Genomic DNA, 27,623 nt, shown 5'->3' on the forward strand with positions numbered 1-27,623 from the left:
CTTACCTCTCTCAGTCGTTTCTCGTGCTTGTCGTTTTGATATAGGCCGATTTGAGAGCGTCAGCTCTCGCGTCAGCTGAGCAAAGTCGAGACAAGTCGAGACACACTAAGGGCTGGTATGCAGCGAGTAAGAGGGCGAAAAAACAATAGTTTAAGAGCGCGTGGCAAAAGTACTCATACGCGAAATTAAAAGCCTGCTGCGGTGGCCGGGAATCGAACCCGGATCAACTGCTTGGAAGGCAACTATGCTGACCATTACACCACCACCGCACAAGCGAGCGCCCCGCCACCGCGCTGAGTCGGCTTCCCGCCTGTCGGCAGCGGCCGAAGGTGATCGTACCCGGCAGGCGCATTTCGAGGCAGGCTAGGGGAGCACATCCAGACGCATTCGGACAGCGTATCCGCGCACATTTCGCATCCTTTGGCAAGAGTCGGCGCCGGCGACGCAAGAGTACGCAGAGGACCGCGTTCTGGCGGCATCTTTAAGCAGTGCAGTGCAGGATTCAGCGTCTGCAGCATCTTCTCCACAGAATGCTACGGCGCTTGACGGCAGTCCCACTTTCCCTTGAGACATCTGCTCGGGAAGCAGCGTGAAGGTACCGCTGGCCCGAGCATCGGTGGTTCAGTGGTAGAATGCTCGCCTGCCACGCGGGCGGCCCGGGTTCGATTCCCGGCCGATGCATCATTTTGTTTTTTCTCCGGTAGGGGTGCTGCGTGTCTTTCGCACTCGAACTGCGTGAGCCATGAGAATGAACCGCGGGATTCCGTGTGGAAAGAACCAATCATGCAGCGCGGACGACTGCTCGTTTGGACTCCTGCGTGCTATTGTACATACTGGCGTCGGCCTAGCATCGCAAGTTGCCTGCCGCGCCGTGAATGCACGTGTAGCAACAGAAAAAATGAGCCAGGGAGTGCAGACTCTCTACCACTTGTATTCGGTACTTACCAAGATTCCAGAAGGTCTAACGATCGCCTGCCTCGGTAGCGCAGTAGGCAGCGCGTAAGTCTCATAATCTTAAGGTCGTGAGTTCGATCGTCACCCGGGGCATCTAATTTTCTGTGACTGAAGGTGGTGCTGTTGCTAGGGCGCCAACTTATTTCTTGTTTGTTATCCACAACGTTTCAACGCTTCAGCGGGAAAATGTTTACTTCCTGTTATTGCTACATACAGCTTCCCTATTCCTCTTCTCCCAGCAGAGCATGAAGCCAAAAGCATTGCTCTGCGACGTTTGAGGTGCGCGCCTTGCCAGTCAGTATGTGCAAAGATGCTCGCAAAGAGAGCGACAATGCGACAAGCGACCGTACGAACGGTCGAATGAAACGGCCGCATCCGGTGTGGTCTAGTGGCTAGGATACCTGCCTTTCACCCAGGAGGCCCGGGTTCGATTCCCGGTACCGGAACGGAATTTTTTCCACACTAATCGTGACAAGTTTGAGCTGTCCGAGCGGCCGTTTCCCGTCCTGCTCGCAATATAGCTACTGTTTCGTGACCGTCAGCAGAATATAGACTAGGGAAGCAGACACACGACGACCATAGGAATGGTGTATGGCTTCATGCCATCTGATTCCAGCGTAGGGCTGAGCAGCTGCATCTGCCGAGGCCCGTTAGCTCAGTTGGTTAGAGCGTCGTGCTAATAACGCGAAGGTCGTGGGTTCGATCCCCCCACGGGCCACTTCTCTTTTACTACTGCGAAAAGGCAGCGCCGATTTCAGCTGGCGAGTGTGATGACCAAATGATCATCACCCTGCGTGGAAGTTGACAGAGGATCCGAACCCGACTCGTCGGGAAGCACTACAGCATTCACTCGGCAATGGCCATAATATCTTGAATACACTGGTTAGAGAAAATGAAAGAAAATGTCCGATTGCCGATGCGTAACAACTTTGGCCCTTGTCAGTACTTGGGCGGGTGAGCGCATGGGAACACAGGGCACTATTGGCAGTTTTACTTCCTATTTTTGTTTCTCCTTTGTTTTCGGAGCTACAGCCCGATTCGGCCAGGGAGACGCCACCGTGAAATGAAGGGGGCGTGCTGTGTGTCCATCGCCTCGCCTCTCCTTACCTCTCTCAGTCGTTTCTCGTGCTTGTCGTTTTGATATAGGCCGATTTGAGAGCGTCAGCTCTCGCGTCAGCTGAGCAAAGTCGAGACAAGTCGAGACACACTAAGGGCTGGTATGCAGCGAGTAAGAGGGCGAAAAAACAATAGTTTAAGAGCGCGTGGCAAAAGTACTCATACGCGAAATTAAAAGCCTGCTGCGGTGGCCGGGAATCGAACCCGGATCAACTGCTTGGAAGGCAACTATGCTGACCATTACACCACCACCGCACAAGCGAGCGCCCCGCCACCGCGCTGAGTCGGCTTCCCGCCTGTCGGCAGCGGCCGAAGGTGATCGTACCCGGCAGGCGCATTTCGAGGCAGGCTAGGGGAGCACATCCAGACGCATTCGGACAGCGTATCCGCGCACATTTCGCATCCTTTGGCAAGAGTCGGCGCCGGCGACGCAAGAGTACGCAGAGGACCGCGTTCTGGCGGCATCTTTAAGCAGTGCAGTGCAGGATTCAGCGTCTGCAGCATCTTCTCCACAGAATGCTACGGCGCTTGACGGCAGTCCCACTTTCCCTTGAGACATCTGCTCGGGAAGCAGCGTGAAGGTACCGCTGGCCCGAGCATCGGTGGTTCAGTGGTAGAATGCTCGCCTGCCACGCGGGCGGCCCCGGTTCGATTCCCGGCCGATGCATCATTTTGTTTTTTCTCCGGTAGGGGTGCTGCGTGTCTTTCGCACTCGAACTGCGTGAGCCATGAGAATGAACCGCGGGATTCCGTGTGGAAAGAACCAATCATGCAGCGCGGACGACTGCTCGTTTGGACTCCTGCGTGCTATTGTACATACTGGCGTCGGCCTAGCATCGCAAGTTGCCTGCCGCGCCGTGAATGCACGTGTAGCAACAGAAAAAATGAGCCAGGGAGTGCAGACTCTCTACCACTTGTATTCGGTACTTACCAAGATTCCAGAAGGTCTAACGATCGCCTGCCTCGGTAGCGCAGTAGGCAGCGCGTAAGTCTCATAATCTTAAGGTCGTGAGTTCGATCGTCACCCGGGGCATCTAATTTTCTGTGACTGAAGGTGGTGCTGTTGCTAGGGCGCCAACTTATTTCTTGTTTGTTATCCACAACGTTTCAACGCTTCAGCGGGAAAATGTTTACTTCCTGTTATTGCTACATACAGCTTCCCTATTCCTCTTCTCCCAGCAGAGCATGAAGCCAAAAGCATTGCTCTGCGACGTTTGAGGTGCGCGCCTTGCCAGTCAGTATGTGCAAAGATGCTCGCAAAGAGAGCGACAATGCGACAAGCGACCGTACGAACGGTCGAATGAAACGGCCGCATCCGGTGTGGTCTAGTGGCTAGGATACCTGCCTTTCACCCAGGAGGCCCGGGTTCGATTCCCGGTACCGGAACGGAATTTTTTCCACACTAATCGTGACAAGTTTGAGCTGTCCGAGCGGCCGTTTCCCGTCCTGCTCGCAATATAGCTACTGTTTCGTGACCGTCAGCAGAATATAGACTAGGGAAGCAGACACACGACGACCATAGGAATGGTGTATGGCTTCATGCCATCTGATTCCAGCGTAGGGCTGAGCAGCTGCATCTGCCGAGGCCCGTTAGCTCAGTTGGTTAGAGCGTCGTGCTAATAACGCGAAGGTCGTGGGTTCGATCCCCCCACGGGCCACTTCTCTTTTACTACTGCGAAAAGGCAGCGCCGATTTCAGCTGGCGAGTGTGATGACCAAATGATCATCACCCTGCGTGGAAGTTGACAGAGGATCCGAACCCGACTCGTCGGGAAGCACTACAGCATTCACTCGGCAATGGCCATAATATCTTGAATACACTGGTTAGAGAAAATGAAAGAAAATGTCCGATTGCCGATGCGTAACAACTTTGGCCCTTGTCAGTACTTGGGCGGGTGAGCGCATGGGAACACAGGGCACTATTGGCAGTTTTACTTCCTATTTTTGTTTCTCCTTTGTTTTCGGAGCTACAGCCCGATTCGGCCAGGGAGACGCCACCGTGAAATGAAGGGGGCGTGCTGTGTGTCCATCGCCTCGCCTCTCCTTACCTCTCTCAGTCGTTTCTCGTGCTTGTCGTTTTGATATAGGCCGATTTGAGAGCGTCAGCTCTCGCGTCAGCTGAGCAAAGTCGAGACAAGTCGAGACACACTAAGGGCTGGTATGCAGCGAGTAAGAGGGCGAAAAAACAATAGTTTAAGAGCGCGTGGCAAAAGTACTCATACGCGAAATTAAAAGCCTGCTGCGGTGGCCGGGAATCGAACCCGGATCAACTGCTTGGAAGGCAACTATGCTGACCATTACACCACCACCGCACAAGCGAGCGCCCCGCCACCGCGCTGAGTCGGCTTCCCGCCTGTCGGCAGCGGCCGAAGGTGATCGTACCCGGCAGGCGCATTTCGAGGCAGGCTAGGGGAGCACATCCAGACGCATTCGGACAGCGTATCCGCGCACATTTCGCATCCTTTGGCAAGAGTCGGCGCCGGCGACGCAAGAGTACGCAGAGGACCGCGTTCTGGCGGCATCTTTAAGCAGTGCAGTGCAGGATTCAGCGTCTGCAGCATCTTCTCCACAGAATGCTACGGCGCTTGACGGCAGTCCCACTTTCCCTTGAGACATCTGCTCGGGAAGCAGCGTGAAGGTACCGCTGGCCCGAGCATCGGTGGTTCAGTGGTAGAATGCTCGCCTGCCACGCGGGCGGCCCCGGTTCGATTCCCGGCCGATGCATCATTTTGTTTTTTCTCCGGTAGGGGTGCTGCGTGTCTTTCGCACTCGAACTGCGTGAGCCATGAGAATGAACCGCGGGATTCCGTGTGGAAAGAACCAATCATGCAGCGCGGACGACTGCTCGTTTGGACTCCTGCGTGCTATTGTACATACTGGCGTCGGCCTAGCATCGCAAGTTGCCTGCCGCGCCGTGAATGCACGTGTAGCAACAGAAAAAATGAGCCAGGGAGTGCAGACTCTCTACCACTTGTATTCGGTACTTACCAAGATTCCAGAAGGTCTAACGATCGCCTGCCTCGGTAGCGCAGTAGGCAGCGCGTAAGTCTCATAATCTTAAGGTCGTGAGTTCGATCGTCACCCGGGGCATCTAATTTTCTGTGACTGAAGGTGGTGCTGTTGCTAGGGCGCCAACTTATTTCTTGTTTGTTATCCACAACGTTTCAACGCTTCAGCGGGAAAATGTTTACTTCCTGTTATTGCTACATACAGCTTCCCTATTCCTCTTCTCCCAGCAGAGCATGAAGCCAAAAGCATTGCTCTGCGACGTTTGAGGTGCGCGCCTTGCCAGTCAGTATGTGCAAAGATGCTCGCAAAGAGAGCGACAATGCGACAAGCGACCGTACGAACGGTCGAATGAAACGGCCGCATCCGGTGTGGTCTAGTGGCTAGGATACCTGCCTTTCACCCAGGAGGCCCGGGTTCGATTCCCGGTACCGGAACGGAATTTTTTCCACACTAATCGTGACAAGTTTGAGCTGTCCGAGCGGCCGTTTCCCGTCCTGCTCGCAATATAGCTACTGTTTCGTGACCGTCAGCAGAATATAGACTAGGGAAGCAGACACACGACGACCATAGGAATGGTGTATGGCTTCATGCCATCTGATTCCAGCGTAGGGCTGAGCAGCTGCATCTGCCGAGGCCCGTTAGCTCAGTTGGTTAGAGCGTCGTGCTAATAACGCGAAGGTCGTGGGTTCGATCCCCCCACGGGCCACTTCTCTTTTACTACTGCGAAAAGGCAGCGCCGATTTCAGCTGGCGAGTGTGATGACCAAATGATCATCACCCTGCGTGGAAGTTGACAGAGGATCCGAACCCGACTCGTCGGGAAGCACTACAGCATTCACTCGGCAATGGCCATAATATCTTGAATACACTGGTTAGAGAAAATGAAAGAAAATGTCCGATTGCCGATGCGTAACAACTTTGGCCCTTGTCAGTACTTGGGCGGGTGAGCGCATGGGAACACAGGGCACTATTGGCAGTTTTACTTCCTATTTTTGTTTCTCCTTTGTTTTCGGAGCTACAGCCCGATTCGGCCAGGGAGACGCCACCGTGAAATGAAGGGGGCGTGCTGTGTGTCCATCGCCTCGCCTCTCCTTACCTCTCTCAGTCGTTTCTCGTGCTTGTCGTTTTGATATAGGCCGATTTGAGAGCGTCAGCTCTCGCGTCAGCTGAGCAAAGTCGAGACAAGTCGAGACACACTAAGGGCTGGTATGCAGCGAGTAAGAGGGCGAAAAAACAATAGTTTAAGAGCGCGTGGCAAAAGTACTCATACGCGAAATTAAAAGCCTGCTGCGGTGGCCGGGAATCGAACCCGGATCAACTGCTTGGAAGGCAACTATGCTGACCATTACACCACCACCGCACAAGCGAGCGCCCCGCCACCGCGCTGAGTCGGCTTCCCGCCTGTCGGCAGCGGCCGAAGGTGATCGTACCCGGCAGGCGCATTTCGAGGCAGGCTAGGGGAGCACATCCAGACGCATTCGGACAGCGTATCCGCGCACATTTCGCATCCTTTGGCAAGAGTCGGCGCCGGCGACGCAAGAGTACGCAGAGGACCGCGTTCTGGCGGCATCTTTAAGCAGTGCAGTGCAGGATTCAGCGTCTGCAGCATCTTCTCCACAGAATGCTACGGCGCTTGACGGCAGTCCCACTTTCCCTTGAGACATCTGCTCGGGAAGCAGCGTGAAGGTACCGCTGGCCCGAGCATCGGTGGTTCAGTGGTAGAATGCTCGCCTGCCACGCGGGCGGCCCGGGTTCGATTCCCGGCCGATGCATCATTTTGTTTTTTCTCCGGTAGGGGTGCTGCGTGTCTTTCGCACTCGAACTGCGTGAGCCATGAGAATGAACCGCGGGATTCCGTGTGGAAAGAACCAATCATGCAGCGCGGACGACTGCTCGTTTGGACTCCTGCGTGCTATTGTACATACTGGCGTCGGCCTAGCATCGCAAGTTGCCTGCCGCGCCGTGAATGCACGTGTAGCAACAGAAAAAATGAGCCAGGGAGTGCAGACTCTCTACCACTTGTATTCGGTACTTACCAAGATTCCAGAAGGTCTAACGATCGCCTGCCTCGGTAGCGCAGTAGGCAGCGCGTAAGTCTCATAATCTTAAGGTCGTGAGTTCGATCGTCACCCGGGGCATCTAATTTTCTGTGACTGAAGGTGGTGCTGTTGCTAGGGCGCCAACTTATTTCTTGTTTGTTATCCACAACGTTTCAACGCTTCAGCGGGAAAATGTTTACTTCCTGTTATTGCTACATACAGCTTCCCTATTCCTCTTCTCCCAGCAGAGCATGAAGCCAAAAGCATTGCTCTGCGACGTTTGAGGTGCGCGCCTTGCCAGTCAGTATGTGCAAAGATGCTCGCAAAGAGAGCGACAATGCGACAAGCGACCGTACGAACGGTCGAATGAAACGGCCGCATCCGGTGTGGTCTAGTGGCTAGGATACCTGCCTTTCACCCAGGAGGCCCGGGTTCGATTCCCGGTACCGGAACGGAATTTTTTCCACACTAATCGTGACAAGTTTGAGCTGTCCGAGCGGCCGTTTCCCGTCCTGCTCGCAATATAGCTACTGTTTCGTGACCGTCAGCAGAATATAGACTAGGGAAGCAGACACACGACGACCATAGGAATGGTGTATGGCTTCATGCCATCTGATTCCAGCGTAGGGCTGAGCAGCTGCATCTGCCGAGGCCCGTTAGCTCAGTTGGTTAGAGCGTCGTGCTAATAACGCGAAGGTCGTGGGTTCGATCCCCCCACGGGCCACTTCTCTTTTACTACTGCGAAAAGGCAGCGCCGATTTCAGCTGGCGAGTGTGATGACCAAATGATCATCACCCTGCGTGGAAGTTGACAGAGGATCCGAACCCGACTCGTCGGGAAGCACTACAGCATTCACTCGGCAATGGCCATAATATCTTGAATACACTGGTTAGAGAAAATGAAAGAAAATGTCCGATTGCCGATGCGTAACAACTTTGGCCCTTGTCAGTACTTGGGCGGGTGAGCGCATGGGAACACAGGGCACTATTGGCAGTTTTACTTCCTATTTTTGTTTCTCCTTTGTTTTCGGAGCTACAGCCCGATTCGGCCAGGGAGACGCCACCGTGAAATGAAGGGGGCGTGCTGTGTGTCCATCGCCTCGCCTCTCCTTACCTCTCTCAGTCGTTTCTCGTGCTTGTCGTTTTGATATAGGCCGATTTGAGAGCGTCAGCTCTCGCGTCAGCTGAGCAAAGTCGAGACAAGTCGAGACACACTAAGGGCTGGTATGCAGCGAGTAAGAGGGCGAAAAAACAATAGTTTAAGAGCGCGTGGCAAAAGTACTCATACGCGAAATTAAAAGCCTGCTGCGGTGGCCGGGAATCGAACCCGGATCAACTGCTTGGAAGGCAACTATGCTGACCATTACACCACCACCGCACAAGCGAGCGCCCCGCCACCGCGCTGAGTCGGCTTCCCGCCTGTCGGCAGCGGCCGAAGGTGATCGTACCCGGCAGGCGCATTTCGAGGCAGGCTAGGGGAGCACATCCAGACGCATTCGGACAGCGTATCCGCGCACATTTCGCATCCTTTGGCAAGAGTCGGCGCCGGCGACGCAAGAGTACGCAGAGGACCGCGTTCTGGCGGCATCTTTAAGCAGTGCAGTGCAGGATTCAGCGTCTGCAGCATCTTCTCCACAGAATGCTACGGCGCTTGACGGCAGTCCCACTTTCCCTTGAGACATCTGCTCGGGAAGCAGCGTGAAGGTACCGCTGGCCCGAGCATCGGTGGTTCAGTGGTAGAATGCTCGCCTGCCACGCGGGCGGCCCGGGTTCGATTCCCGGCCGATGCATCATTTTGTTTTTTCTCCGGTAGGGGTGCTGCGTGTCTTTCGCACTCGAACTGCGTGAGCCATGAGAATGAACCGCGGGATTCCGTGTGGAAAGAACCAATCATGCAGCGCGGACGACTGCTCGTTTGGACTCCTGCGTGCTATTGTACATACTGGCGTCGGCCTAGCATCGCAAGTTGCCTGCCGCGCCGTGAATGCACGTGTAGCAACAGAAAAAATGAGCCAGGGAGTGCAGACTCTCTACCACTTGTATTCGGTACTTACCAAGATTCCAGAAGGTCTAACGATCGCCTGCCTCGGTAGCGCAGTAGGCAGCGCGTAAGTCTCATAATCTTAAGGTCGTGAGTTCGGTCCTCACCCGGGGCATCTAATTTTCTGTGACTGAAGGTGGTGCTGTTGCTAGGGCGCCAACTTATTTCTTGTTTGTTATCCACAACGTTTCAACGCTTCAGCGGGAAAATGTTTACTTCCTGTTATTGCTACATACAGCTTCCCTATTCCTCTTCTCCCAGCAGAGCATGAAGCCAAAAGCATTGCTCTGCGACGTTTGAGGTGCGCGCCTTGCCGGTCAGTATGTGCAAAGATGCTCGCAAAGAGAGCGACAATGCGACAAGCGACCGTACGAACGGTCGAATGAAACGGCCGCATCCGGTGTGGTCTAGTGGCTAGGATACCTGCCTTTCACCCAGGAGGCCCGGGTTCGATTCCCGGTACCGGAACGGAATTTTTTCCACACTAATCGTGACAAGTTTGAGCTGTCCGAGCGGCCGTTTCCCGTCCTGCTCGCAATATAGCTACTGTTTCGTGACCGTCAGCAGAATATAGACTAGGGAAGCAGACACACGACGACCATAGGAATGGTGTATGGCTTCATGCCATCTGATTCCAGCGTAGGGCTGAGCAGCTGCATCTGCCGAGGCCCGTTAGCTCAGTTGGTTAGAGCGTCGTGCTAATAACGCGAAGGTCGTGGGTTCGATCCCCCCACGGGCCACTTCTCTTTTACTACTGCGAAAAGGCAGCGCCGATTTCAGCTGGCGAGTGTGATGACCAAATGATCATCACCCTGCGTGGAAGTTGACAGAGGATCCGAACCCGACTCGTCGGGAAGCACTACAGCATTCACTCGGCAATGGCCATAATATCTTGAATACACTGGTTAGAGAAAATGAAAGAAAATGTCCGATTGCCGATGCGTAACAACTTTGGCCCTTGTCAGTACTTGGGCGGGTGAGCGCATGGGAACACAGGGCACTATTGGCAGTTTTACTTCCTATTTTTGTTTCTCCTTTGTTTTCGGAGCTACAGCCCGATTCGGCCAGGGAGACGCCACCGTGAAATGAAGGGGGCGTGCTGTGTGTCCATCGCCTCGCCTCTCCTTACCTCTCTCAGTCGTTTCTCGTGCTTGTCGTTTTGATATAGGCCGATTTGAGAGCGTCAGCTGAGCAAAGTCGAGACAAGTCGAGACACACTAAGGGCTGGTATGCAGCGAGTAAGAGGGCGAAAAAACAATAGTTTAAGAGCGCGTGGCAAAAGTACTCATACGCGAAATTAAAAGCCTGCTGCGGTGGCCGGGAATCGAACCCGGATCAACTGCTTGGAAGGCAACTATGCTGACCATTACACCACCACCGCACAAGCGAGCGCCCCGCCACCGCGCTGAGTCGGCTTCCCGCCTGTCGGCAGCGGCCGAAGGTGATCGTACCCGGCAGGCGCATTTCGAGGCAGGCTAGGGGAGCACATCCAGACGCATTCGGACAGCGTATCCGCGCACATTTCGCATCCTTTGGCAAGAGTCGGCGCCGGCGACGCAAGAGTACGCAGAGGACCGCGTTCTGGCGGCATCTTTAAGCAGTGCAGTGCAGGATTCAGCGTCTGCAGCATCTTCTCCACAGAATGCTACGGCGCTTGACGGCAGTCCCACTTTCCCTTGAGACATCTGCTCGGGAAGCAGCGTGAAGGTACCGCTGGCCCGAGCATCGGTGGTTCAGTGGTAGAATGCTCGCCTGCCACGCGGGCGGCCCGGGTTCGATTCCCGGCCGATGCATCATTTTGTTTTTTCTCCGGTAGGGGTGCTGCGTGTCTTTCGCACTCGAACTGCGTGAGCCATGAGAATGAACCGCGGGATTCCGTGTGGAAAGAACCAATCATGCAGCGCGGACGACTGCTCGTTTGGACTCCTGCGTGCTATTGTACATACTGGCGTCGGCCTAGCATCGCAAGTTGCCTGCCGCGCCGTGAATGCACGTGTAGCAACAGAAAAAATGAGCCAGGGAGTGCAGACTCTCTACCACTTGTATTCGGTACTTACCAAGATTCCAGAAGGTCTAACGATCGCCTGCCTCGGTAGCGCAGTAGGCAGCGCGTAAGTCTCATAATCTTAAGGTCGTGAGTTCGGTCCTCACCCGGGGCATCTAATTTTCTGTGACTGAAGGTGGTGCTGTTGCTAGGGCGCCAACTTATTTCTTGTTTGTTATCCACAACGTTTCAACGCTTCAGCGGGAAAATGTTTACTTCCTGTTATTGCTACATACAGCTTCCCTATTCCTCTTCTCCCAGCAGAGCATGAAGCCAAAAGCATTGCTCTGCGACGTTTGAGGTGCGCGCCTTGCCAGTCAGTATGTGCAAAGATGCTCGCAAAGAGAGCGACAATGCGACAAGCGACCGTACGAACGGTCGAATGAAACGGCCGCATCCGGTGTGGTCTAGTGGCTAGGATACCTGCCTTTCACCCAGGAGGCCCGGGTTCGATTCCCGGTACCGGAACGGAATTTTTTCCACACTAATCGTGACAAGTTTGAGCTGTCCGAGCGGCCGTTTCCCGTCCTGCTCGCAATATAGCTACTGTTTCGTGACCGTCAGCAGAATATAGACTAGGGAAGCAGACACACGACGACCATAGGAATGGTGTATGGCTTCATGCCATCTGATTCCAGCGTAGGGCTGAGCAGCTGCATCTGCCGAGGCCCGTTAGCTCAGTTGGTTAGAGCGTCGTGCTAATAACGCGAAGGTCGTGGGTTCGATCCCCCCACGGGCCACTTCTCTTTTACTACTGCGAAAAGGCAGCGCCGATTTCAGCTGGCGAGTGTGATGACCAAATGATCATCACCCTGCGTGGAAGTTGACAGAGGATCCGAACCCGACTCGTCGGGAAGCACTACAGCATTCACTCGGCAATGGCCATAATATCTTGAATACACTGGTTAGAGAAAATGAAAGAAAATGTCCGATTGCCGATGCGTAACAACTTTGGCCCTTGTCAGTACTTGGGCGGGTGAGCGCATGGGAACACAGGGCACTATTGGCAGTTTTACTTCCTATTTTTGTTTCTCCTTTGTTTTCGGAGCTACAGCCCGATTCGGCCAGGGAGACGCCACCGTGAAATGAAGGGGGCGTGCTGTGTGTCCATCGCCTCGCCTCTCCTTACCTCTCTCAGTCGTTTCTCGTGCTTGTCGTTTTGATATAGGCCGATTTGAGAGCGTCAGCTCTCGCGTCAGCTGAGCAAAGTCGAGACAAGTCGAGACACACTAAGGGCTGGTATGCAGCGAGTAAGAGGGCGAAAAAACAATAGTTTAAGAGCGCGTGGCAAAAGTACTCATACGCGAAATTAAAAGCCTGCTGCGGTGGCCGGGAATCGAACCCGGATCAACTGCTTGGAAGGCAACTATGCTGACCATTACACCACCACCGCACAAGCGAGCGCCCCGCCACCGCGCTGAGTCGGCTTCCCGCCTGTCGGCAGCGGCCGAAGGTGATCGTACCCGGCAGGCGCATTTCGAGGCAGGCTAGGGGAGCACATCCAGACGCATTCGGACAGCGTATCCGCGCACATTTCGCATCCTTTGGCAAGAGTCGGCGCCGGCGACGCAAGAGTACGCAGAGGACCGCGTTCTGGCGGCATCTTTAAGCAGTGCAGTGCAGGATTCAGCGTCTGCAGCATCTTCTCCACAGAATGCTACGGCGCTTGACGGCAGTCCCACTTTCCCTTGAGACATCTGCTCGGGAAGCAGCGTGAAGGTACCGCTGGCCCGAGCATCGGTGGTTCAGTGGTAGAATGCTCGCCTGCCACGCGGGCGGCCCGGGTTCGATTCCCGGCCGATGCATCATTTTGTTTTTTCTCCGGTAGGGGTGCTGCGTGTCTTTCGCACTCGAACTGCGTGAGCCATGAGAATGAACCGCGGGATTCCGTGTGGAAAGAACCAATCATGCAGCGCGGACGACTGCTCGTTTGGACTCCTGCGTGCTATTGTACATACTGGCGTCGGCCTAGCATCGCAAGTTGCCTGCCGCGCCGTGAATGCACGTGTAGCAACAGAAAAAATGAGCCAGGGAGTGCAGACTCTCTACCACTTGTATTCGGTACTTACCAAGATTCCAGAAGGTCTAACGATCGCCTGCCTCGGTAGCGCAGTAGGCAGCGCGTAAGTCTCATAATCTTAAGGTCGTGAGTTCGGTCCTCACCCGGGGCATCTAATTTTCTGTGACTGAAGGTGGTGCTGTTGCTAGGGCGCCAACTTATTTCTTGTTTGTTATCCACAACGTTTCAACGCTTCAGCGGGAAAATGTTTACTTCCTGTTATTGCTACATACAGCTTCCCTATTCCTCTTCTCCCAGCAGAGCATGAAGCCAAAAGCATTGCTCTGCGACGTTTGAGGTGCGCGCCTTGCCAGTCAGTATGTGCAAAGATGCTCGCAAAGAGAGCGACAATGCGACAAGCGACCGTACGAACGGTCGAATGAAACGGCCGCATCCGGTGTGGTCTAGTGGCTAGGATACCTGCCTTTCACCCAGGAGGCCCGGGTTCGATTCCCGGTACCGGAACGGAATTTTTTCCACACTAATCGTGACAAGTTTGAGCTGTCCGAGCGGCCGTTTCCCGTCCTGCTCGCAATATAGCTACTGTTTCGTGACCGTCAGCAGAATATAGACTAGGGAAGCAGACACACGACGACCATAGGAATGGTGTATGGCTTCATGCCATCTGATTCCAGCGTAGGGCTGAGCAGCTGCATCTGCCGAGGCCCGTTAGCTCAGTTGGTTAGAGCGTCGTGCTAATAACGCGAAGGTCGTGGGTTCGATCCCCCCACGGGCCACTTCTCTTTTACTACTGCGAAAAGGCAGCGCCGATTTCAGCTGGCGAGTGTGATGACCAAATGATCATCACCCTGCGTGGAAGTTGACAGAGGATCCGAACCCGACTCGTCGGGAAGCACTACAGCATTCACTCGGCAATGGCCATAATATCTTGAATACACTGGTTAGAGAAAATGAAAGAAAATGTCCGATTGCCGATGCGTAACAACTTTGGCCCTTGTCAGTACTTGGGCGGGTGAGCGCATGGGAACACAGGGCACTATTGGCAGTTTTACTTCCTATTTTTGTTTCTCCTTTGTTTTCGGAGCTACAGCCCGATTCGGCCAGGGAGACGCCACCGTGAAATGAAGGGGGCGTGCTGTGTGTCCATCGCCTCGCCTCTCCTTACCTCTCTCAGTCGTTTCTCGTGCTTGTCGTTTTGATATAGGCCGATTTGAGAGCGTCAGCTCTCGCGTCAGCTGAGCAAAGTCGAGACAAGTCGAGACACACTAAGGGCTGGTATGCAGCGAGTAAGAGGGCGAAAAAACAATAGTTTAAGAGCGCGTGGCAAAAGTACTCATACGCGAAATTAAAAGCCTGCTGCGGTGGCCGGGAATCGAACCCGGATCAACTGCTTGGAAGGCAACTATGCTGACCATTACACCACCACCGCACAAGCGAGCGCCCCGCCACCGCGCTGAGTCGGCTTCCCGCCTGTCGGCAGCGGCCGAAGGTGATCGTACCCGGCAGGCGCATTTCGAGGCAGGCTAGGGGAGCACATCCAGACGCATTCGGACAGCGTATCCGCGCACATTTCGCATCCTTTGGCAAGAGTCGGCGCCGGCGACGCAAGAGTACGCAGAGGACCGCGTTCTGGCGGCATCTTTAAGCAGTGCAGTGCAGGATTCAGCGTCTGCAGCATCTTCTCCACAGAATGCTACGGCGCTTGACGGCAGTCCCACTTTCCCTTGAGACATCTGCTCGGGAAGCAGCGTGAAGGTACCGCTGGCCCGAGCATCGGTGGTTCAGTGGTAGAATGCTCGCCTGCCACGCGGGCGGCCCGGGTTCGATTCCCGGCCGATGCATCATTTTGTTTTTTCTCCGGTAGGGGTGCTGCGTGTCTTTCGCACTCGAACTGCGTGAGCCATGAGAATGAACCGCGGGATTCCGTGTGGAAAGAACCAATCATGCAGCGCGGACGACTGCTCGTTTGGACTCCTGCGTGCTATTGTACATACTGGCGTCGGCCTAGCATCGCAAGTTGCCTGCCGCGCCGTGAATGCACGTGTAGCAACAGAAAAAATGAGCCAGGGAGTGCAGACTCTCTACCACTTGTATTCGGTACTTACCAAGATTCCAGAAGGTCTAACGATCGCCTGCCTCGGTAGCGCAGTAGGCAGCGCGTAAGTCTCATAATCTTAAGGTCGTGAGTTCGATCCTCACCCGGGGCATCTAATTTTCTGTGACTGAAGGTGGTGCTGTTGCTAGGGCGCCAACTTATTTCTTGTTTGTTATCCACAACGTTTCAACGCTTCAGCGGGAAAATGTTTACTTCCTGTTATTGCTACATACAGCTTCCCTATTCCTCTTCTCCCAGCAGAGCATGAAGCCAAAAGCATTGCTCTGCGACGTTTGAGGTGCGCGCCTTGCCAGTCAGTATGTGCAAAGATGCTCGCAAAGAGAGCGACAATGCGACAAGCGACCGTACGAACGGTCGAATGAAACGGCCGCATCCGGTGTGGTCTAGTGGCTAGGATACCTGCCTTTCACCCAGGAGGCCCGGGTTCGATTCCCGGTACCGGAACGGAATTTTTTCCACACTAATCGTGACAAGTTTGAGCTGTCCGAGCGGCCGTTTCCCGTCCTGCTCGCAATATAGCTACTGTTTCGTGACCGTCAGCAGAATATAGACTAGGGAAGCAGACACACGACGACCATAGGAATGGTGTATGGCTTCATGCCATCTGATTCCAGCGTAGGGCTGAGCAGCTGCATCTGCCGAGGCCCGTTAGCTCAGTTGGTTAGAGCGTCGTGCTAATAACGCGAAGGTCGTGGGTTCGATCCCCCCACGGGCCACTTCTCTTTTACTACTGCGAAAAGGCAGCGCCGATTTCAGCTGGCGAGTGTGATGACCAAATGATCATCACCCTGCGTGGAAGTTGACAGAGGATCCGAACCCGACTCGTCGGGAAGCACTACAGCATTCACTCGGCAATGGCCATAATATCTTGAATACACTGGTTAGAGAAAATGAAAGAAAATGTCCGATTGCCGATGCGTAACAACTTTGGCCCTTGTCAGTACTTGGGCGGGTGAGCGCATGGGAACACAGGGCACTATTGGCAGTTTTACTTCCTATTTTTGTTTCTCCTTTGTTTTCGGAGCTACAGCCCGATTCGGCCAGGGAGACGCCACCGTGAAATGAAGGGGGCGTGCTGTGTGTCCATCGCCTCGCCTCTCCTTACCTCTCTCAGTCGTTTCTCGTGCTTGTCGTTTTGATATAGGCCGATTTGAGAGCGTCAGCTCTCGCGTCAGCTGAGCAAAGTCGAGACAAGTCGAGACACACTAAGGGCTGGTATGCAGCGAGTAAGAGGGCGAAAAAACAATAGTTTAAGAGCGCGTGGCAAAAGTACTCATACGCGAAATTAAAAGCCTGCTGCGGTGGCCGGGAATCGAACCCGGATCAACTGCTTGGAAGGCAACTATGCTGACCATTACACCACCACCGCACAAGCGAGCGCCCCGCCACCGCGCTGAGTCGGCTTCCCGCCTGTCGGCAGCGGCCGAAGGTGATCGTACCCGGCAGGCGCATTTCGAGGCAGGCTAGGGGAGCACATCCAGACGCATTCGGACAGCGTATCCGCGCACATTTCGCATCCTTTGGCAAGAGTCGGCGCCGGCGACGCAAGAGTACGCAGAGGACCGCGTTCTGGCGGCATCTTTAAGCAGTGCAGTGCAGGATTCAGCGTCTGCAGCATCTTCTCCACAGAATGCTACGGCGCTTGACGGCAGTCCCACTTTCCCTTGAGACATCTGCTCGGGAAGCAGCGTGAAGGTACCGCTGGCCCGAGCATCGGTGGTTCAGTGGTAGAATGCTCGCCTGCCACGCGGGCGGCCCGGGTTCGATTCCCGGCCGATGCATCATTTTGTTTTTTCTCCGGTAGGGGTGCTGCGTGTCTTTCGCACTCGAACTGCGTGAGCCATGAGAATGAACCGCGGGATTCCGTGTGGAAAGAACCAATCATGCAGCGCGGACGACTGCTCGTTTGGACTCCTGCGTGCTATTGTACATACTGGCGTCGGCCTAGCATCGCAAGTTGCCTGCCGCGCCGTGAATGCACGTGTAGCAACAGAAAAAATGAGCCAGGGAGTGCAGACTCTCTACCACTTGTATTCGGTACTTACCAAGATTCCAGAAGGTCTAACGATCGCCTGCCTCGGTAGCGCAGTAGGCAGCGCGTAAGTCTCATAATCTTAAGGTCGTGAGTTCGGTCCTCACCCGGGGCATCTAATTTTCTGTGACTGAAGGTGGTGCTGTTGCTAGGGCGCCAACTTATTTCTTGTTTGTTATCCACAACGTTTCAACGCTTCAGCGGGAAAATGTTTACTTCCTGTTATTGCTACATACAGCTTCCCTATTCCTCTTCTCCCAGCAGAGCATGAAGCCAAAAGCATTGCTCTGCGACGTTTGAGGTGCGCGCCTTGCCAGTCAGTATGTGCAAAGATGCTCGCAAAGAGAGCGACAATGCGACAAGCGACCGTACGAACGGTCGAATGAAACGGCCGCATCCGGTGTGGTCTAGTGGCTAGGATACCTGCCTTTCACCCAGGAGGCCCGGGTTCGATTCCCGGTACCGGAACGGAATTTTTTCCACACTAATCGTGACAAGTTTGAGCTGTCCGAGCGGCCGTTTCCCGTCCTGCTCGCAATATAGCTACTGTTTCGTGACCGTCAGCAGAATATAGACTAGGGAAGCAGACACACGACGACCATAGGAATGGTGTATGGCTTCATGCCATCTGATTCCAGCGTAGGGCTGAGCAGCTGCATCTGCCGAGGCCCGTTAGCTCAGTTGGATAGAGCGTCGTGCTAATAACGCGAAGGTCGTGGGTTCGATCCCCCCACGGGCCACTTCTCTTTTACTACTGCGAAAAGGCAGCGCCGATTTCAGCTGGCGAGTGTGATGACCAAATGATCATCACCCTGCGTGGAAGTTGACAGAGGATCCGAACCCGACTCGTCGGGAAGCACTACAGCATTCACTCGGCAATGGCCATAATATCTTGAATACACTGGTTAGAGAAAATGAAAGAAAATGTCCGATTGCCGATGCGTAACAACTTTGGCCCTTGTCAGTACTTGGGCGGGTGAGCGCATGGGAACACAGGGCACTATTGGCAGTTTTACTTCCTATTTTTGTTTCTCCTTTGTTTTCGGAGCTACAGCCCGATTCGGCCAGGGAGACGCCACCGTGAAATGAAGGGGGCGTGCTGTGTGTCCATCGCCTCGCCTCTCCTTACCTCTCTCAGTCGTTTCTCGTGCTTGTCGTTTTGATATAGGCCGATTTGAGAGCGTCAGCTCTCGCGTCAGCTGAGCAAAGTCGAGACAAGTCGAGACACACTAAGGGCTGGTATGCAGCGAGTAAGAGGGCGAAAAAACAATAGTTTAAGAGCGCGTGGCAAAAGTACTCATACGCGAAATTAAAAGCCTGCTGCGGTGGCCGGGAATCGAACCCGGATCAACTGCTTGGAAGGCAACTATGCTGACCATTACACCACCACCGCACAAGCGAGCGCCCCGCCACCGCGCTGAGTCGGCTTCCCGCCTGTCGGCAGCGGCCGAAGGTGATCGTACCCGGCAGGCGCATTTCGAGGCAGGCTAGGGGAGCACATCCAGACGCATTCGGACAGCGTATCCGCGCACATTTCGCATCCTTTGGCAAGAGTCGGCGCCGGCGACGCAAGAGTACGCAGAGGACCGCGTTCTGGCGGCATCTTTAAGCAGTGCAGTGCAGGATTCAGCGTCTGCAGCATCTTCTCCACAGAATGCTACGGCGCTTGACGGCAGTCCCACTTTCCCTTGAGACATCTGCTCGGGAAGCAGCGTGAAGGTACCGCTGGCCCGAGCATCGGTGGTTCAGTGGTAGAATGCTCGCCTGCCACGCGGGCGGCCCGGGTTCGATTCCCGGCCGATGCATCATTTTGTTTTTTCTCCGGTAGGGGTGCTGCGTGTCTTTCGCACTCGAACTGCGTGAGCCATGAGAATGAACCGCGGGATTCCGTGTGGAAAGAACCAATCATGCAGCGCGGACGACTGCTCGTTTGGACTCCTGCGTGCTATTGTACATACTGGCGTCGGCCTAGCATCGCAAGTTGCCTGCCGCGCCGTGAATGCACGTGTAGCAACAGAAAAAATGAGCCAGGGAGTGCAGACTCTCTACCACTTGTATTCGGTACTTACCAAGATTCCAGAAGGTCTAACGATCGCCTGCCTCGGTAGCGCAGTAGGCAGCGCGTAAGTCTCATAATCTTAAGGTCGTGAGTTCGATCCTCACCCGGGGCATCTAATTTTCTGTGACTGAAGGTGGTGCTGTTGCTAGGGCGCCAACTTATTTCTTGTTTGTTATCCACAACGTTTCAACGCTTCAGCGGGAAAATGTTTACTTCCTGTTATTGCTACATACAGCTTCCCTATTCCTCTTCTCCCAGCAGAGCATGAAGCCAAAAGCATTGCTCTGCGACGTTTGAGGTGCGCGCCTTGCCAGTCAGTATGTGCAAAGATGCTCGCAAAGAGAGCGACAATGCGACAAGCGACCGTACGAACGGTCGAATGAAACGGCCGCATCCGGTGTGGTCTAGTGGCTAGGATACCTGCCTTTCACCCAGGAGGCCCGGGTTCGATTCCCGGTACCGGAACGGAATTTTTTCCACACTAATCGTGACAAGTTTGAGCTGTCCGAGCGGCCGTTTCCCGTCCTGCTCGCAATATAGCTACTGTTTCGTGACCGTCAGCAGAATATAGACTAGGGAAGCAGACACACGACGACCATAGGAATGGTGTATGGCTTCATGCCATCTGATTCCAGCGTAGGGCTGAGCAGCTGCATCTGCCGAGGCCCGTTAGCTCAGTTGGTTAGAGCGTCGTGCTAATAACGCGAAGGTCGTGGGTTCGATCCCCCCACGGGCCACTTCTCTTTTACTACTGCGAAAAGGCAGCGCCGATTTCAGCTGGCGAGTGTGATGACCAAATGATCATCACCCTGCGTGGAAGTTGACAGAGGATCCGAACCCGACTCGTCGGGAAGCACTACAGCATTCACTCGGCAATGGCCATAATATCTTGAATACACTGGTTAGAGAAAATGAAAGAAAATGTCCGATTGCCGATGCGTAACAACTTTGGCCCTTGTCAGTACTTGGGCGGGTGAGCGCATGGGAACACAGGGCACTATTGGCAGTTTTACTTCCTATTTTTGTTTCTCCTTTGTTTTCGGAGCTACAGCCCGATTCGGCCAGGGAGACGCCACCGTGAAATGAAGGGGGCGTGCTGTGTGTCCATCGCCTCGCCTCTCCTTACCTCTCTCAGTCGTTTCTCGTGCTTGTCGTTTTGATATAGGCCGATTTGAGAGCGTCAGCTCTCGCGTCAGCTGAGCAAAGGCGAGACAAGTCGAGACACACTAAGGGCTGGTATGCAGCGAGTAAGAGGGCGAAAAAACAATAGTTTAAGAGCGCGTGGCAAAAGTACTCATACGCGAAATTAAAAGCCTGCTGCGGTGGCCGGGAATCGAACCCGGATCAACTGCTTGGAAGGCAACTATGCTGACCATTACACCACCACCGCACAAGCGAGCGCCCCGCCACCGCGCTGAGTCGGCTTCCCGCCTGTCGGCAGCGGCCGAAGGTGATCGTACCCGGCAGGCGCATTTCGAGGCAGGCTAGGGGAGCACATCCAGACGCATTCGGACAGCGTATCCGCGCACATTTCGCATCCTTTGGCAAGAGTCGGCGCCGGCGACGCAAGAGTACGCAGAGGACCGCGTTCTGGCGGCATCTTTAAGCAGTGCAGTGCAGGATTCAGCGTCTGCAGCATCTTCTCCACAGAATGCTACGGCGCTTGACGGCAGTCCCACTTTCCCTTGAGACATCTGCTCGGGAAGCAGCGTGAAGGTACCGCTGGCCCGAGCATCGGTGGTTCAGTGGTAGAATGCTCGCCTGCCACGCGGGCGGCCCGGGTTCGATTCCCGGCCGATGCATCATTTTGTTTTTTCTCCGGTAGGGGTGCTGCGTGTCTTTCGCACTCGAACTGCGTGAGCCATGAGAATGAACCGCGGGATTCCGTGTGGAAAGAACCAATCATGCAGCGCGGACGACTGCTCGTTTGGACTCCTGCGTGCTATTGTACATACTGGCGTCGGCCTAGCATCGCAAGTTGCCTGCCGCGCCGTGAATGCACGTGTAGCAACAGAAAAAATGAGCCAGGGAGTGCAGACTCTCTACCACTTGTATTCGGTACTTACCAAGATTCCAGAAGGTCTAACGATCGCCTGCCTCGGTAGCGCAGTAGGCAGCGCGTAAGTCTCATAATCTTAAGGTCGTGAGTTCGATCCTCACCCGGGGCATCTAATTTTCTGTGACTGAAGGTGGTGCTGTTGCTAGGGCGCCAACTTATTTCTTGTTTGTTATCCACAACGTTTCAACGCTTCAGCGGGAAAATGTTTACTTCCTGTTATTGCTACATACAGCTTCCCTATTCCTCTTCTCCCAGCAGAGCATGAAGCCAAAAGCATTGCTCTGCGACGTTTGAGGTGCGCGCCTTGCCAGTCAGTATGTGCAAAGATGCTCGCAAAGAGAGCGACAATGCGACAAGCGACCGTACGAACGGTCGAATGAAACGGCCGCATCCGGTGTGGTCTAGTGGCTAGGATACCTGCCTTTCACCCAGGAGGCCCGGGTTCGATTCCCGGTACCGGAACGGAATTTTTTCCACACTAATCGTGACAAGTTTGAGCTGTCCGAGCGGCCGTTTCCCGTCCTGCTCGCAATATAGCTACTGTTTCGTGACCGTCAGCAGAATATAGACTAGGGAAGCAGACACACGACGACCATAGGAATGGTGTATGGCTTCATGCCATCTGATTCCAGCGTAGGGCTGAGCAGCTGCATCTGCCGAGGCCCGTTAGCTCAGTTGGTTAGAGCGTCGTGCTAATAACGCGAAGGTCGTGGGTTCGATCCCCCCACGGGCCACTTCTCTTTTACTACTGCGAAAAGGCAGCGCCGATTTCAGCTGGCGAGTGTGATGACCAAATGATCATCACCCTGCGTGGAAGTTGACAGAGGATCCGAACCCGACTCGTCGGGAAGCACTACAGCATTCACTCGGCAATGGCCATAATATCTTGAATACACTGGTTAGAGAAAATGAAAGAAAATGTCCGATTGCCGATGCGTAACAACTTTGGCCCTTGTCAGTACTTGGGCGGGTGAGCGCATGGGAACACAGGGCACTATTGGCAGTTTTACTTCCTATTTTTGTTTCTCCTTTGTTTTCGGAGCTACAGCCCGATTCGGCCAGGGAGACGCCACCGTGAAATGAAGGGGGCGTGCTGTGTGTCCATCGCCTCGCCTCTCCTTACCTCTCTCAGTCGTTTCTCGTGCTTGTCGTTTTGATATAGGCCGATTTGAGAGCGTCAGCTCTCGCGTCAGCTGAGCAAAGGCGAGACAAGTCGAGACACACTAAGGGCTGGTATGCAGCGAGTAAGAGGGCGAAAAAACAATAGTTTAAGAGCGCGTGGCAAAAGTACTCATACGCGAAATTAAAAGCCTGCTGCGGTGGCCGGGAATCGAACCCGGATCAACTGCTTGGAAGGCAACTATGCTGACCATTACACCACCACCGCACAAGCGAGCGCCCCGCCACCGCGCTGAGTCGGCTTCCCGCCTGTCGGCAGCGGCCGAAGGTGATCGTACCCGGCAGGCGCATTTCGAGGCAGGCTAGGGGAGCACATCCAGACGCATTCGGACAGCGTATCCGCGCACATTTCGCATCCTTTGGCAAGAGTCGGCGCCGGCGACGCAAGAGTACGCAGAGGACCGCGTTCTGGCGGCATCTTTAAGCAGTGCAGTGCAGGATTCAGCGTCTGCAGCATCTTCTCCACAGAATGCTACGGCGCTTGACGGCAGTCCCACTTTCCCTTGAGACATCTGCGCGGGAAGCAGCGTGAAGGTACCGCTGGCCCGAGCATCGGTGGTTCAGTGGTAGAATGCTCGCCTGCCACGCGGGCGGCCCGGGTTCGATTCCCGGCCGATGCATCATTTTGTTTTTTCTCCGGTAGGGGTGCTGCGTGTCTTTCGCACTCGAACTGCGTGAGCCATGAGAATGAACCGCGGGATTCCGTGTGGAAAGAACCAATCATGCAGCGCGGACGACTGCTCGTTTGGACTCCTGCGTGCTATTGTACATACTGGCGTCGGCCTAGCATCGCAAGTTGCCTGCCGCGCCGTGAATGCACGTGTAGCAACAGAAAAAATGAGCCAGGGAGTGCAGACTCTCTACCACTTGTATTCGGTACTTACCAAGATTCCAGAAGGTCTAACGATCGCCTGCCTCGGTAGCGCAGTAGGCAGCGCGTAAGTCTCATAATCTTAAGGTCGTGAGTTCGATCGTCACCCGGGGCATCTAATTTTCTGTGACTGAAGGTGGTGCTGTTGCTAGGGCGCCAACTTATTTCTTGTTTGTTATCCACAACGTTTCAACGCTTCAGCGGGAAAATGTTTACTTCCTGTTATTGCTACATACAGCTTCCCTATTCCTCTTCTCCCAGCAGAGCATGAAGCCAAAAGCATTGCTCTGCGACGTTTGAGGTGCGCGCCTTGCCAGTCAGTATGTGCAAAGATGCTCGCAAAGAGAGCGACAATGCGACAAGCGACCGTACGAACGGTCGAATGAAACGGCCGCATCCGGTGTGGTCTAGTGGCTAGGATACCTGCCTTTCACCCAGGAGGCCCGGGTTCGATTCCCGGTACCGGAACGGAATTTTTTCCACACTAATCGTGACAAGTTTGAGCTGTCCGAGCGGCCGTTTCCCGTCCTGCTCGCAATATAGCTACTGTTTCGTGACCGTCAGCAGAATATAGACTAGGGAAGCAGACACACGACGACCATAGGAATGGTGTATGGCTTCATGCCATCTGATTCCAGCGTAGGGCTGAGCAGCTGCATCTGCCGAGGCCCGTTAGCTCAGTTGGTTAGAGCGTCGTGCTAATAACGCGAAGGTCGTGGGTTCGATCCCCCCACGGGCCACTTCTCTTTTACTACTGCGAAAAGGCAGCGCCGATTTCAGCTGGCGAGTGTGATGACCAAATGATCATCACCCTGCGTGGAAGTTGACAGAGGATCCGAACCCGACTCGTCGGGAAGCACTACAGCATTCACTCGGCAATGGCCATAATATCTTGAATACACTGGTTAGAGAAAATGAAAGAAAATGTCCGATTGCCGATGCGTAACAACTTTGGCCCTTGTCAGTACTTGGGCGGGTGAGCGCATGGGAACACAGGGCACTATTGGCAGTTTTACTTCCTATTTTTGTTTCTCCTTTGTTTTCGGAGCTACAGCCCGATTCGGCCAGGGAGACGCCACCGTGAAATGAAGGGGGCGTGCTGTGTGTCCATCGCCTCGCCTCTCCTTACCTCTCTCAGTCGTTTCTCGTGCTTGTCGTTTTGATATAGGCCGATTTGAGAGCGTCAGCTCTCGCGTCAGCTGAGCAAAGTCGAGACAAGTCGAGACACACTAAGGGCTGGTATGCAGCGAGTAAGAGGGCGAAAAAACAATAGTTTAAGAGCGCGTGGCAAAAGTACTCATACGCGAAATTAAAAGCCTGCTGCGGTGGCCGGGAATCGAACCCGGATCAACTGCTTGGAAGGCAACTATGCTGACCATTACACCACCACCGCACAAGCGAGCGCCCCGCCACCGCGCTGAGTCGGCTTCCCGCCTGTCGGCAGCGGCCGAAGGTGATCGTACCCGGCAGGCGCATTTCGAGGCAGGCTAGGGGAGCACATCCAGACGCATTCGGACAGCGTATCCGCGCACATTTCGCATCCTTTGGCAAGAGTCGGCGCCGGCGACGCAAGAGTACGCAGAGGACCGCGTTCTGGCGGCATCTTTAAGCAGTGCAGTGCAGGATTCAGCGTCTGCAGCATCTTCTCCACAGAATGCTACGGCGCTTGACGGCAGTCCCACTTTCCCTTGAGACATCTGCTCGGGAAGCAGCGTGAAGGTACCGCTGGCCCGAGCATCGGTGGTTCAGTGGTAGAATGCTCGCCTGCCACGCGGGCGGCCCGGGTTCGATTCCCGGCCGATGCATCATTTTGTTTTTTCTCCGGTAGGGGTGCTGCGTGTCTTTCGCACTCGAACTGCGTGAGCCATGAGAATGAACCGCGGGATTCCGTGTGGAAAGAACCAATCATGCAGCGCGGACGACTGCTCGTTTGGACTCCTGCGTGCTATTGTACATACTGGCGTCGGCCTAGCATCGCAAGTTGCCTGCCGCGCCGTGAATGCACGTGTAGCAACAGAAAAAATGAGCCAGGGAGTGCAGACTCTCTACCACTTGTATTCGGTACTTACCAAGATTCCAGAAGGTCTAACGATCGCCTGCCTCGGTAGCGCAGTAGGCAGCGCGTAAGTCTCATAATCTTAAGGTCGTGAGTTCGGTCCTCACCCGGGGCATCTAATTTTCTGTGACTGAAGGTGGTGCTGTTGCTAGGGCGCCAACTTATTTCTTGTTTGTTATCCACAACGTTTCAACGCTTCAGCGGGAAAATGTTTACTTCCTGTTATTGCTACATACAGCTTCCCTATTCCTCTTCTCCCAGCAGAGCATGAAGCCAAAAGCATTGCTCTGCGACGTTTGAGGTGCGCGCCTTGCCAGTCAGTATGTGCAAAGATGCTCGCAAAGAGAGCGACAATGCGACAAGCGACCGTACGAACGGTCGAATGAAACGGCCGCATCCGGTGTGGTCTAGTGGCTAGGATACCTGCCTTTCACCCAGGAGGCCCGGGTTCGATTCCCGGTACCGGAACGGAATTTTTTCCACACTAATCGTGACAAGTTTGAGCTGTCCGAGCGGCCGTTTCCCGTCCTGCTCGCAATATAGCTACTGTTTCGTGACCGTCAGCAGAATATAGACTAGGGAAGCAGACACACGACGACCATAGGAATGGTGTATGGCTTCATGCCATCTGATTCCAGCGTAGGGCTGAGCAGCTGCATCTGCCGAGGCCCGTTAGCTCAGTTGGTTAGAGCGTCGTGCTAATAACGCGAAGGTCGTGGGTTCGATCCCCCCACGGGCCACTTCTCTTTTACTACTGCGAAAAGGCAGCGCCGATTTCAGCTGGCGAGTGTGATGACCAAATGATCATCACCCTGCGTGGAAGTTGACAGAGGATCCGAACCCGACTCGTCGGGAAGCACTACAGCATTCACTCGGCAATGGCCATAATATCTTGAATACACTGGTTAGAGAAAATGAAAGAAAATGTCCGATTGCCGATGCGTAACAACTTTGGCCCTTGTCAGTACTTGGGCGGGTGAGCGCATGGGAACACAGGGCACTATTGGCAGTTTTACTTCCTATTTTTGTTTCTCCTTTGTTTTCGGAGCTACAGCCCGATTCGGCCAGGGAGACGCCACCGTGAAATGAAGGGGGCGTGCTGTGTGTCCATCGCCTCGCCTCTCCTTACCTCTCTCAGTCGTTTCTCGTGCTTGTCGTTTTGATATAGGCCGATTTGAGAGCGTCAGCTCTCGCGTCAGCTGAGCAAAGTCGAGACAAGTCGAGACACACTAAGGGCTGGTATGCAGCGAGTAAGAGGGCGAAAAAACAATAGTTTAAGAGCGCGTGGCAAAAGTACTCATACGCGAAATTAAAAGCCTGCTGCGGTGGCCGGGAATCGAACCCGGATCAACTGCTTGGAAGGCAACTATGCTGACCATTACACCACCACCGCACAAGCGAGCGCCCCGCCACCGCGCTGAGTCGGCTTCCCGCCTGTCGGCAGCGGCCGAAGGTGATCGTACCCGGCAGGCGCATTTCGAGGCAGGCTAGGGGAGCACATCCAGACGCATTCGGACAGCGTATCCGCGCACATTTCGCATCCTTTGGCAAGAGTCGGCGCCGGCGACGCAAGAGTACGCAGAGGACCGCGTTCTGGCGGCATCTTTAAGCAGTGCAGTGCAGGATTCAGCGTCTGCAGCATCTTCTCCACAGAATGCTACGGCGCTTGACGGCAGTCCCACTTTCCCTTGAGACATCTGCTCGGGAAGCAGCGTGAAGGTACCGCTGGCCCGAGCATCGGTGGTTCAGTGGTAGAATGCTCGCCTGCCACGCGGGCGGCCCGGGTTCGATTCCCGGCCGATGCATCATTTTGTTTTTTCTCCGGTAGGGGTGCTGCGTGTCTTTCGCACTCGAACTGCGTGAGCCATGAGAATGAACCGCGGGATTCCGTGTGGAAAGAACCAATCATGCAGCGCGGACGACTGCTCGTTTGGACTCCTGCGTGCTATTGTACATACTGGCGTCGGCCTAGCATCGCAAGTTGCCTGCCGCGCCGTGAATGCACGTGTAGCAACAGAAAAAATGAGCCAG

The 27,623-nt window shown here is 54.6% G+C and overlaps 67 non-coding genes across 67 annotated transcripts; 53 read left to right on the top strand and 14 right to left on the bottom strand.

Annotated features, from left to right (window-relative positions):
* Positions 1–197: 197 nt before the first annotated feature.
* Positions 198–269, bottom strand: Trnag-ucc. The gene has a single exon. It is a non-coding gene; the product is annotated as a tRNA-Gly (tRNA).
* Positions 270–610: 341 nt separating this feature from the next.
* Positions 611–681, top strand: Trnag-gcc. Its single transcript has one exon. It is a non-coding gene; the product is annotated as a tRNA-Gly (tRNA).
* Positions 682–974: 293 nt separating this feature from the next.
* On the top strand, positions 975–1,047 carry Trnam-cau. The gene has a single exon. It is a non-coding gene; the product is annotated as a tRNA-Met (tRNA).
* Positions 1,048–1,328: 281 nt separating this feature from the next.
* Positions 1,329–1,400, top strand: Trnae-uuc. The gene has a single exon. It is a non-coding gene; the product is annotated as a tRNA-Glu (tRNA).
* Positions 1,401–1,598: 198 nt separating this feature from the next.
* On the top strand, positions 1,599–1,672 carry Trnai-aau. The gene has a single exon. It is a non-coding gene; the product is annotated as a tRNA-Ile (tRNA).
* Positions 1,673–2,253: 581 nt separating this feature from the next.
* On the bottom strand, positions 2,254–2,325 carry Trnag-ucc. Its single transcript has one exon. It is a non-coding gene; the product is annotated as a tRNA-Gly (tRNA).
* Positions 2,326–2,666: 341 nt separating this feature from the next.
* Trnag-gcc lies at positions 2,667–2,737 on the top strand. Its single transcript has one exon. It is a non-coding gene; the product is annotated as a tRNA-Gly (tRNA).
* Positions 2,738–3,030: 293 nt separating this feature from the next.
* On the top strand, positions 3,031–3,103 carry Trnam-cau. The gene has a single exon. It is a non-coding gene; the product is annotated as a tRNA-Met (tRNA).
* A 281-nt stretch (positions 3,104–3,384) lies between these two features.
* Trnae-uuc lies at positions 3,385–3,456 on the top strand. The gene has a single exon. It is a non-coding gene; the product is annotated as a tRNA-Glu (tRNA).
* A 198-nt stretch (positions 3,457–3,654) lies between these two features.
* Positions 3,655–3,728, top strand: Trnai-aau. Its single transcript has one exon. It is a non-coding gene; the product is annotated as a tRNA-Ile (tRNA).
* Positions 3,729–4,309: 581 nt separating this feature from the next.
* Trnag-ucc lies at positions 4,310–4,381 on the bottom strand. The gene has a single exon. It is a non-coding gene; the product is annotated as a tRNA-Gly (tRNA).
* Positions 4,382–4,722: 341 nt separating this feature from the next.
* Positions 4,723–4,793, top strand: Trnag-gcc. The gene has a single exon. It is a non-coding gene; the product is annotated as a tRNA-Gly (tRNA).
* Positions 4,794–5,086: 293 nt separating this feature from the next.
* Positions 5,087–5,159, top strand: Trnam-cau. The gene has a single exon. It is a non-coding gene; the product is annotated as a tRNA-Met (tRNA).
* Positions 5,160–5,440: 281 nt separating this feature from the next.
* Positions 5,441–5,512, top strand: Trnae-uuc. Its single transcript has one exon. It is a non-coding gene; the product is annotated as a tRNA-Glu (tRNA).
* A 198-nt stretch (positions 5,513–5,710) lies between these two features.
* Positions 5,711–5,784, top strand: Trnai-aau. The gene has a single exon. It is a non-coding gene; the product is annotated as a tRNA-Ile (tRNA).
* A 581-nt stretch (positions 5,785–6,365) lies between these two features.
* Positions 6,366–6,437, bottom strand: Trnag-ucc. The gene has a single exon. It is a non-coding gene; the product is annotated as a tRNA-Gly (tRNA).
* A 341-nt stretch (positions 6,438–6,778) lies between these two features.
* Trnag-gcc lies at positions 6,779–6,849 on the top strand. The gene has a single exon. It is a non-coding gene; the product is annotated as a tRNA-Gly (tRNA).
* Positions 6,850–7,142: 293 nt separating this feature from the next.
* Positions 7,143–7,215, top strand: Trnam-cau. Its single transcript has one exon. It is a non-coding gene; the product is annotated as a tRNA-Met (tRNA).
* Positions 7,216–7,496: 281 nt separating this feature from the next.
* Positions 7,497–7,568, top strand: Trnae-uuc. The gene has a single exon. It is a non-coding gene; the product is annotated as a tRNA-Glu (tRNA).
* Positions 7,569–7,766: 198 nt separating this feature from the next.
* On the top strand, positions 7,767–7,840 carry Trnai-aau. Its single transcript has one exon. It is a non-coding gene; the product is annotated as a tRNA-Ile (tRNA).
* Positions 7,841–8,421: 581 nt separating this feature from the next.
* Trnag-ucc lies at positions 8,422–8,493 on the bottom strand. The gene has a single exon. It is a non-coding gene; the product is annotated as a tRNA-Gly (tRNA).
* A 341-nt stretch (positions 8,494–8,834) lies between these two features.
* Trnag-gcc lies at positions 8,835–8,905 on the top strand. The gene has a single exon. It is a non-coding gene; the product is annotated as a tRNA-Gly (tRNA).
* A 293-nt stretch (positions 8,906–9,198) lies between these two features.
* Trnam-cau lies at positions 9,199–9,271 on the top strand. Its single transcript has one exon. It is a non-coding gene; the product is annotated as a tRNA-Met (tRNA).
* A 281-nt stretch (positions 9,272–9,552) lies between these two features.
* Positions 9,553–9,624, top strand: Trnae-uuc. The gene has a single exon. It is a non-coding gene; the product is annotated as a tRNA-Glu (tRNA).
* Positions 9,625–9,822: 198 nt separating this feature from the next.
* Positions 9,823–9,896, top strand: Trnai-aau. The gene has a single exon. It is a non-coding gene; the product is annotated as a tRNA-Ile (tRNA).
* Positions 9,897–10,465: 569 nt separating this feature from the next.
* On the bottom strand, positions 10,466–10,537 carry Trnag-ucc. The gene has a single exon. It is a non-coding gene; the product is annotated as a tRNA-Gly (tRNA).
* A 341-nt stretch (positions 10,538–10,878) lies between these two features.
* Trnag-gcc lies at positions 10,879–10,949 on the top strand. Its single transcript has one exon. It is a non-coding gene; the product is annotated as a tRNA-Gly (tRNA).
* A 293-nt stretch (positions 10,950–11,242) lies between these two features.
* Positions 11,243–11,315, top strand: Trnam-cau. Its single transcript has one exon. It is a non-coding gene; the product is annotated as a tRNA-Met (tRNA).
* A 281-nt stretch (positions 11,316–11,596) lies between these two features.
* On the top strand, positions 11,597–11,668 carry Trnae-uuc. The gene has a single exon. It is a non-coding gene; the product is annotated as a tRNA-Glu (tRNA).
* Positions 11,669–11,866: 198 nt separating this feature from the next.
* Trnai-aau lies at positions 11,867–11,940 on the top strand. Its single transcript has one exon. It is a non-coding gene; the product is annotated as a tRNA-Ile (tRNA).
* Positions 11,941–12,521: 581 nt separating this feature from the next.
* Trnag-ucc lies at positions 12,522–12,593 on the bottom strand. Its single transcript has one exon. It is a non-coding gene; the product is annotated as a tRNA-Gly (tRNA).
* Positions 12,594–12,934: 341 nt separating this feature from the next.
* On the top strand, positions 12,935–13,005 carry Trnag-gcc. Its single transcript has one exon. It is a non-coding gene; the product is annotated as a tRNA-Gly (tRNA).
* Positions 13,006–13,298: 293 nt separating this feature from the next.
* Positions 13,299–13,371, top strand: Trnam-cau. Its single transcript has one exon. It is a non-coding gene; the product is annotated as a tRNA-Met (tRNA).
* Positions 13,372–13,652: 281 nt separating this feature from the next.
* Positions 13,653–13,724, top strand: Trnae-uuc. Its single transcript has one exon. It is a non-coding gene; the product is annotated as a tRNA-Glu (tRNA).
* Positions 13,725–13,922: 198 nt separating this feature from the next.
* Trnai-aau lies at positions 13,923–13,996 on the top strand. Its single transcript has one exon. It is a non-coding gene; the product is annotated as a tRNA-Ile (tRNA).
* Positions 13,997–14,577: 581 nt separating this feature from the next.
* On the bottom strand, positions 14,578–14,649 carry Trnag-ucc. Its single transcript has one exon. It is a non-coding gene; the product is annotated as a tRNA-Gly (tRNA).
* A 341-nt stretch (positions 14,650–14,990) lies between these two features.
* Trnag-gcc lies at positions 14,991–15,061 on the top strand. The gene has a single exon. It is a non-coding gene; the product is annotated as a tRNA-Gly (tRNA).
* Positions 15,062–15,354: 293 nt separating this feature from the next.
* Positions 15,355–15,427, top strand: Trnam-cau. The gene has a single exon. It is a non-coding gene; the product is annotated as a tRNA-Met (tRNA).
* Positions 15,428–15,708: 281 nt separating this feature from the next.
* Positions 15,709–15,780, top strand: Trnae-uuc. Its single transcript has one exon. It is a non-coding gene; the product is annotated as a tRNA-Glu (tRNA).
* Positions 15,781–15,978: 198 nt separating this feature from the next.
* On the top strand, positions 15,979–16,052 carry Trnai-aau. Its single transcript has one exon. It is a non-coding gene; the product is annotated as a tRNA-Ile (tRNA).
* A 581-nt stretch (positions 16,053–16,633) lies between these two features.
* On the bottom strand, positions 16,634–16,705 carry Trnag-ucc. The gene has a single exon. It is a non-coding gene; the product is annotated as a tRNA-Gly (tRNA).
* A 341-nt stretch (positions 16,706–17,046) lies between these two features.
* Positions 17,047–17,117, top strand: Trnag-gcc. The gene has a single exon. It is a non-coding gene; the product is annotated as a tRNA-Gly (tRNA).
* Positions 17,118–17,410: 293 nt separating this feature from the next.
* Trnam-cau lies at positions 17,411–17,483 on the top strand. The gene has a single exon. It is a non-coding gene; the product is annotated as a tRNA-Met (tRNA).
* Positions 17,484–17,764: 281 nt separating this feature from the next.
* Positions 17,765–17,836, top strand: Trnae-uuc. The gene has a single exon. It is a non-coding gene; the product is annotated as a tRNA-Glu (tRNA).
* Positions 17,837–18,034: 198 nt separating this feature from the next.
* Trnai-aau lies at positions 18,035–18,108 on the top strand. The gene has a single exon. It is a non-coding gene; the product is annotated as a tRNA-Ile (tRNA).
* A 581-nt stretch (positions 18,109–18,689) lies between these two features.
* On the bottom strand, positions 18,690–18,761 carry Trnag-ucc. The gene has a single exon. It is a non-coding gene; the product is annotated as a tRNA-Gly (tRNA).
* Positions 18,762–19,102: 341 nt separating this feature from the next.
* Trnag-gcc lies at positions 19,103–19,173 on the top strand. Its single transcript has one exon. It is a non-coding gene; the product is annotated as a tRNA-Gly (tRNA).
* A 293-nt stretch (positions 19,174–19,466) lies between these two features.
* On the top strand, positions 19,467–19,539 carry Trnam-cau. The gene has a single exon. It is a non-coding gene; the product is annotated as a tRNA-Met (tRNA).
* Positions 19,540–19,820: 281 nt separating this feature from the next.
* Positions 19,821–19,892, top strand: Trnae-uuc. The gene has a single exon. It is a non-coding gene; the product is annotated as a tRNA-Glu (tRNA).
* A 198-nt stretch (positions 19,893–20,090) lies between these two features.
* Positions 20,091–20,164, top strand: Trnai-aau. The gene has a single exon. It is a non-coding gene; the product is annotated as a tRNA-Ile (tRNA).
* A 581-nt stretch (positions 20,165–20,745) lies between these two features.
* Trnag-ucc lies at positions 20,746–20,817 on the bottom strand. The gene has a single exon. It is a non-coding gene; the product is annotated as a tRNA-Gly (tRNA).
* A 341-nt stretch (positions 20,818–21,158) lies between these two features.
* Positions 21,159–21,229, top strand: Trnag-gcc. Its single transcript has one exon. It is a non-coding gene; the product is annotated as a tRNA-Gly (tRNA).
* Positions 21,230–21,522: 293 nt separating this feature from the next.
* Positions 21,523–21,595, top strand: Trnam-cau. Its single transcript has one exon. It is a non-coding gene; the product is annotated as a tRNA-Met (tRNA).
* A 281-nt stretch (positions 21,596–21,876) lies between these two features.
* Trnae-uuc lies at positions 21,877–21,948 on the top strand. Its single transcript has one exon. It is a non-coding gene; the product is annotated as a tRNA-Glu (tRNA).
* Positions 21,949–22,146: 198 nt separating this feature from the next.
* Trnai-aau lies at positions 22,147–22,220 on the top strand. Its single transcript has one exon. It is a non-coding gene; the product is annotated as a tRNA-Ile (tRNA).
* Positions 22,221–22,801: 581 nt separating this feature from the next.
* On the bottom strand, positions 22,802–22,873 carry Trnag-ucc. Its single transcript has one exon. It is a non-coding gene; the product is annotated as a tRNA-Gly (tRNA).
* Positions 22,874–23,214: 341 nt separating this feature from the next.
* On the top strand, positions 23,215–23,285 carry Trnag-gcc. Its single transcript has one exon. It is a non-coding gene; the product is annotated as a tRNA-Gly (tRNA).
* Positions 23,286–23,578: 293 nt separating this feature from the next.
* On the top strand, positions 23,579–23,651 carry Trnam-cau. The gene has a single exon. It is a non-coding gene; the product is annotated as a tRNA-Met (tRNA).
* Positions 23,652–23,932: 281 nt separating this feature from the next.
* On the top strand, positions 23,933–24,004 carry Trnae-uuc. The gene has a single exon. It is a non-coding gene; the product is annotated as a tRNA-Glu (tRNA).
* Positions 24,005–24,202: 198 nt separating this feature from the next.
* Positions 24,203–24,276, top strand: Trnai-aau. The gene has a single exon. It is a non-coding gene; the product is annotated as a tRNA-Ile (tRNA).
* A 581-nt stretch (positions 24,277–24,857) lies between these two features.
* Positions 24,858–24,929, bottom strand: Trnag-ucc. The gene has a single exon. It is a non-coding gene; the product is annotated as a tRNA-Gly (tRNA).
* Positions 24,930–25,270: 341 nt separating this feature from the next.
* On the top strand, positions 25,271–25,341 carry Trnag-gcc. The gene has a single exon. It is a non-coding gene; the product is annotated as a tRNA-Gly (tRNA).
* A 293-nt stretch (positions 25,342–25,634) lies between these two features.
* Positions 25,635–25,707, top strand: Trnam-cau. Its single transcript has one exon. It is a non-coding gene; the product is annotated as a tRNA-Met (tRNA).
* Positions 25,708–25,988: 281 nt separating this feature from the next.
* On the top strand, positions 25,989–26,060 carry Trnae-uuc. Its single transcript has one exon. It is a non-coding gene; the product is annotated as a tRNA-Glu (tRNA).
* A 198-nt stretch (positions 26,061–26,258) lies between these two features.
* Positions 26,259–26,332, top strand: Trnai-aau. Its single transcript has one exon. It is a non-coding gene; the product is annotated as a tRNA-Ile (tRNA).
* A 581-nt stretch (positions 26,333–26,913) lies between these two features.
* On the bottom strand, positions 26,914–26,985 carry Trnag-ucc. Its single transcript has one exon. It is a non-coding gene; the product is annotated as a tRNA-Gly (tRNA).
* A 341-nt stretch (positions 26,986–27,326) lies between these two features.
* On the top strand, positions 27,327–27,397 carry Trnag-gcc. Its single transcript has one exon. It is a non-coding gene; the product is annotated as a tRNA-Gly (tRNA).
* The last annotated feature ends 226 nt before the right edge of the window (positions 27,398–27,623 follow it).

Source organism: Schistocerca americana, unplaced genomic scaffold (assembly GCF_021461395.2).
Source record: "Schistocerca americana isolate TAMUIC-IGC-003095 unplaced genomic scaffold, iqSchAmer2.1 HiC_scaffold_325, whole genome shotgun sequence".
NCBI lineage: Eukaryota > Metazoa > Arthropoda > Insecta > Orthoptera > Acrididae > Schistocerca > Schistocerca americana.